This window comes from Ovis aries, chromosome 4, assembly GCF_016772045.2.
Source record: "Ovis aries strain OAR_USU_Benz2616 breed Rambouillet chromosome 4, ARS-UI_Ramb_v3.0, whole genome shotgun sequence".
Classification (NCBI taxonomy): domain Eukaryota; kingdom Metazoa; phylum Chordata; class Mammalia; order Artiodactyla; family Bovidae; genus Ovis; species Ovis aries.
In genome coordinates, this window is record NC_056057.1 from 56,719,560 (window position 1) to 56,726,454 (window position 6,895).

Below are 6,895 nucleotides of genomic sequence, written 5' to 3' on the forward strand. Positions count from 1 at the left end.
ATCCGAGTTCCAGTGAAAAGGATAAGGTAGCAAAAGACAAAAAAACAAGAACAGATGGGAGGAATGAAATAAAAAAAGAGCTGTTAGCCAACCAAAACTGACTATAAAAATGAACGTAGCCAGGTTAGATATAAATACAAATGGGACTAAGATATACTGTGTAGGTAAATTCTTCATCTTGTAACAGGAAAAAATTGATACAGCTTTGTGCAACATACCATATGTAATTGGATTTTCCCAATAAATTAATAAATTTTTATAAACTATAGATCTCTGTTAAAAATAACAGAGATTATAATGGAGATAAGGACATTATATGTGTAAAAGGGACACATTACTAACAGGACTACTTAGAATGCAAAAAGCAAGCAAAATTGGACTTCTGTGACATTCATGGATTAAACTCTAGGTAAAGAGAAGAAAATAAATTGGACTTTTGGCATTCACAAAAACTCTGGACTGATATTTCTTAGCCTTAGATAGCTGTACAGAATCATCCAGAAATTTTTTTAAAATCTAAAACTTACTTCAGAATTATACAAAGTTGAATTAGATAAATATGCAATTTTACAGACCCGTCCATGGATTTTTAGTTTGTGACTTATGATTCTGCTTTCTCTGTAATGTAGGTTATGATGATATTTACAACTGTCTACTATGGAAAAAGCAGATAGAAGTGGTAAATGATTAGAGCTCCGAGTTCTTAAAGAAGTTGTATTCACTTCCACCCTCACCTCATTTTGAGCCTCTGGTTTAGGCATAAAAATGATGAAAAACTATTAAATTAGCATGATGAGGAAAGTCACTTCTAAAAATTAAGGGACTTGAATTCTAATGTATGTCCACACTTATTTCTTGGGGTACAATAAAGTCCAAAAGCTCAGAAAAGAGTACTTCAATGAATGGGAACTCAAGACACCATAGAATAGACTCACATCCTTCTCAAGAAAGTTAATATTATCTACATTCAATGATAACAAACATGACCATCTCTTATGCTCAGATTTTGAAAGGCTCAGCTTTTGAAAGGCTGTAAAGGTAAAGTTATTAAGACTGACTTTTCATCAAAGGAGGCCAATGATTTCAGTAGTACAAAACTATCCATGTTGTTGAAATTCCAGTCTCTACACTTGATTGCACTAAAGATGATGAATTGGAGAACAACGAGTGAAGAGGCTGAATATTTGGAAGTTAATAAACAAATATGACTACTTGTGATAATTTATGTAGGAACATGGTCAAAGTTTAAATGAAAAGATGGGTTGAGACATATGGTAAAATAAATTCCTTCAATACAGGGCAATAATTTTGTTGCAGAATCTTGGGGGTTAGCAATTGTTTTTCTGACCAGAGGTATAAAATGATAAAAGCAATATATAGTACAAATTGTGGGGATTCTTTTCAATTCACAGAATCCATAAGAACATAACCTGTTTCCATTAGGACTTTTGTATACATCAATCTTTGTCCCCAACGAATCAGAAAAACAGAAATAACCAAAAGGAATCATAAATGGTGAAATTTATATATAATACTTTTCAAGTTTCCATATAGCATAATTAGTATAAACTGAGCCATCCCTGAAACTTGACTATAAATGTTAAGTTTCCAAATAATTCATTTAATGATATTATCAGTTATGAGTTCCCAGATTACATATGACCAAAGATACTGTACTCAAAGCTATAGAAATTATTAACATTGCTTTTATGAGATTATTACAAAATATTCAAGGGTGTATTGACTAACACAAAGATTAATAAGGCTAAAGACAAATAAACATGTAAATACAGATGCTTATATAGAATTATTCCTATAAAAGAAAGAAGTCAACTATCTATTAATTTGTTTTTTATCTTTGCTTACCTAAATTTGGACAAAAATCAAGAGACTTTTTGGTAAGGTTAAGAAATAACGATCATGAATATCTCTTTCTCTGAAAAAAAAATTATATTTGTCACCTAACGACATTTTCCCCTTAGCTTTGGAAGATTTTATAACTAGTCTTTGGGAGAAAACTCTCAATTTTAAGAAAATTTCCTTTTTTCATTTAAAATTAAACACTAAGTCAACCAATCCAAGCACTATAGGAATGATGTGAGGCCCTTAGTTTTTGCATATAATGATATGTATGTGTGGTAAGAAATTCATCTTTGCTAAATCTCAAGTTTTGTTTCAGAAGATAACTGTCTGATTTGGGCATTGTTCCCAGAAGTTCCTTTGAGGGGAAATGACATATTTCAAAACTGCAGAGTTCCAGTTGTATTTGGTTAAAATAATGATTTTAGAATGGAGGATTTCTGTGTCTGTTTAAAGAACTGTTCTGTGTGTCTGAGTCGAGAGATATCAAATTATACGAACTCCAGGCTGTATATAGTTACAGCTAATAATAAACACAAAGTGTTGAGTTGTAATATCAACTAAATGTATTCACACATCCTTATCTGAGTTTAGGACAGTACTTTCCTCACCAAAAATAATTAAAACCAGATAGCTAGGTAGCACAGTTGGATTTAGGACAAATGTGTCACTGAAAAATATCTAATACTTCTACCCTGAAGCAGAAAGTAGTGTCTCCTTAAAAATAAAATTATCTTATGGCATCAGGATATACGATTATACCATAGTCTCTGTTGTAGTTGTTGTAGTAAGAAAAACACCAATACAGTATACTAACACATATATATGGAATTTAGGAAGATGGCAATGACGACCCTGTATGCAAGACAGGGAAAGAGACACAGATGTGTATAACGGACTTTTGGACTCAGAGGGAGAGGGTGGGATGATTTGAGAGAATGACATTCTAACATGCATACTATCATGTGAATTGAATCGCCAGTCTATGTCTGACGCAGGATGCAGCATGCTTGGGGCTGGTTCATGGGGATGACACAGAAAGATGTTATGGGGAGGGAGGTGGGAGGGGGTTCATGTTTGGGAATGCATGTAAGAATTAAAGATTTTAAAATTTAAAAATAAAAACTAAAAAAAAAAAAAAAAAAAAAGTGAATTAAGAGAAACAGAAGAGAAAAAAAAAAAAAAACACCCAGAAGAAAAACAAGGACAGAGTCCAGCAAGGCTGAAAGATGTAATTGTCTTTCTACATGACACCAGGATTTTTCACAGCAAAGACAGTATTGAAATATCTGTCATGATAAATAATATTAGTTTAAATTCAGCACTTGACCCAATATTGTTTTAAGTTGCATACAGAGTCAAGCACTTTGTAGTAAAAGTGGAAGTAGAATGTTAGGAACACCCTTAAAGGACTTTAATTTTTCAGATATAAAAGTCACTTAGACTGTATTATGAAACATCAAACTCTACAGGTTCTAAAAAACCAAAAATGGCAAGGTATTAGACAGACTCATTTCTATACCCACTTAATCAAAAGTTTGGTTAAAATTCTATTCTCCATTGCCAAGAGAAAAATGTTGAGGATAAAATAAGTGTACAAGTCATGTTTTAATAAGCCACTAGCTTCTGGAAGACAGTTTTTTTTTGTTTGTTTGTTTTTAAAGGCAGCTCAGAAGAAGAAAGAGACTGAACTTAATGGTGCTAACATTGTTAGGAGGGCTGATCCAACATTACTGGTGTTGTTCTCACTGTAAAATAAAGGTATTATTATATTTTAAAAGGAAAAATAAAAGGATCAGCTTTTCAGTTTGAAAAAACAGCCAAAATAATTACATTCTATATATTTTTTCTCTATTGTACACAAGTAAAATCACTGCAGATGGTGATTGCAACCATGAAATTAAAAGACGCTTACTCCTTGGAAGGAAAGTTATGACCAACCTAGATAGCATATTAAAAAGCAGAGACATTACTTTGCCAACAAAGGTCCATTTAGTCAAGGCTATGGTTTTTCCAGTAGTCATGTATGCATGTGAGATTTGGACTGTGAAGAAAGCTGAGCACCGAAGACTTGATGCTTTTGAACTGTGGTGTTGGAGAAGACTCTTGAGAGTCCCTTGGACTGCAAGGAGATCCAACCGGTCCATTCTGAAGATCAGCCCTGGGTGTTCTTTTGGAAGGAATGATGCTAAAGCTGAAACTCCAGTGCTTTGGCCACCTCATGCAAAGAGTTGACTCATTGGAAAAGACTCTGATGCTGGGAGGGATTAGGGGCAGAAGGAGAAGGGGACGACAGAGGATAAGATGGCTGGATGGCATCACTGACTCGATGGACATGAGTCTGAGTGAACTCCGGGAGTTGGTGATGGACAGGGAGGTCTGGTGTGCTGCGATTCATGGGGTCACAAAGAGTTGGACACGACTGAGTGACTGAGCTGAACTGAACTGAACCATATGAATACTACGTTATCCATATATTCACATTGTGAAAACTGGGTCATTGAAAGCTTTTTAATGAAACTTTTTAAAATTGATAAAGATTAGTTTTTTATTCCTCCTCCTTTTCATCATCAGTGACGTTGTAATTGTATGCAAATTTTTTACTTTATTCAGAACAAAATAAGTCCAAATTTTCCAACTTGACTTTTGATTTTTGGGAGTAAATTATTTTTCTTTAGGGAGACTGTGCACATAGTTTTTGCTAAATAATCATAAATTAAAATACTGAGCAATTAACATATGGCAGAGACTGTAGTTTATCTTATTGAACTCTTACAAACAGCCTATGAATTGGTAGCATTTCTCTCCCTAATCTAAATATGAATAAACTGAGACTTAACAAGATTAGGTAACTTGCCTAAAGTTCAAGCTAATAAATAGCATATGGAGGATTGGAACCCTTTCCTTCTGAGACCTGAGTCATCACTCTTAGTCACTTAAACATGACCCTTCCCTTCAAAAATAAACATCCCTTTAATCTAACAAGTATCAGCGACTGAACAATATACCATACAGGAGCAGACCTTGGTAAGATAAGAGGTGTTGCTTAGGTAAAAGGTGTTGCTTACTTTGTGTATGCAATTGCTGGAAAAATCTAGTCAACTCAGGTATATTGGTAAAAGATCACTCGGAATATTATTTAAAATTTTCTAATTGAGAACAGAACCTACATTATAAAATCCATGTTTTATATAACTTTAATCAATACACATACTCACATATATAATAAAATTTTTTAAAAACACATATAATAAAATCAAAAACAATAGACTGTGGTTCTGTTCTGAATCATGAATCCCCATCACTTGCCAGAGGAGCTTGTGAAATGTCTTTCCTATTCCCTAAAGGAATCACTTTATGATAGCTTTTTCTATGTTATGCCCAGACCCACTTGAGTATATCACACTGGTTCATGGCTTGTCATTATCTCTGCCAGTTCACTCAGATCAGGTTATATCTGATATATCAGACCTGTTATACCTGATGTATATTCTGTTATATCAGGCCTCATTTGCTAAACAGTGTAGCATCTTTTTACAGCTTTGTAATTGCTCAAAATTAAATTTTTAAAATACAGACTTCAAGTATTTCTATTCCTATACAAAGATTCATATAATGCATCAACTTCCAGAGGTACAGCTATTTTCCAACTCAAATCTTAAGAGTTACATATTTAAAATATAGTTTCTTTTTCTTTGTAGAACTTCAAAGAAAAAGATTTTATAAATCTTTCTGGATTTGGAAAGTAAGAGAACAAATTCCAGATTGAATGTTACATGAAGGTTGCTCCTTAGTGCTTTCAGCTCAAGTGCCATGAAAATCTGGTTGCTGTAGTCAATTGTAAGGTTTCTTATTAACAGTATTAAAAATGTGTTGTTTATGGGGCTTCCCAGGTGGCACTAGTGGTAAAGAACCAGCCTGCCAATGCAGGAGACATAAGAGAAGCAGGTTCAATCCTGGGTCGAGAAGATACCCCAGAGGAAGGCATGGCAACCCACTCCAGTATTCTAGTTTGGAGAATCCCATGGACAGAGAAGCTTGGTGGGCTAGAGTCCATATGGCCACAAAGAGTCAGACATAACTGAGGCAACTTAACACGCATGCATGCACATGTTGTTTACAGTAATGAAAGTTCTCAGTCTCCTTTTCCAATTGTTCTGATAAAGCCCTTTCCTTTATCCAGTTTGTAATTTCTAAAAGTTATATATTTGCTTGAGTTTTGTACATCTCTCCCATGAGACTATAAGTTGCCCTGGCTATCCTTTCGTTAGTACATTCCCAGTGCTCAACAAACCATCCATTCTCTAACACTGTCTGGGCATAAAAAATAATGAATAAATCTTGTCCTTTATAGTTCTAACATCCACAGATAAGTCAGAGTAGTAATTCTGAGATATAAATCAAAACCTTGAATTTATATTAAACTTTTCAGTGGCCTCCTACCTTCTAAAGTAGGAGCCTAAAACTTCTTATTACTTTGCCAACAAAGGTCCGTCTAGTCAAGGCTATGGTTTTTCCAGTGGTCACATATGAATGTGAGAGTTGGACTGTGAAGAAAGCTGAGTGCCAAAGAATTGATGCTTTTGAACTGTGGTGTTGGAGAAGACTCTTGAGAGTCCCTTGGACTGCAAGGAGATCCAACCAGTCCATTCTGAAGGAGATCAGCCCTGGATGTTCTTTGGAAGGACTGATACTAAAGCTGAAACCCCAGTACTTTGGCCACCTCATGCGAAGAGTTGACTCATTGGAAAAGACTCTGATGCTGGGAGGGATTGGTGGGGGGGGCGGGTGGCAGGAGGAGAAGGGGACGACAGAGGATGAGATGGCTGGATGGCATCACTGACTCAATGGACGTGAGTCTGAGTGAACTCTGGGAGTTGGTGATGGACAGGGAGGCCTGGCGTGCTGCAATTCATGGGGTGGCAAAGAGTTGGACACGACTGAGAGACTGAACTGAACTGAACTGAAAGCTCTTGAAAATATGCAAAATCTTTGACTACTAGACGTATCCCTATTTCCAGCCTCCTTTTCTTCC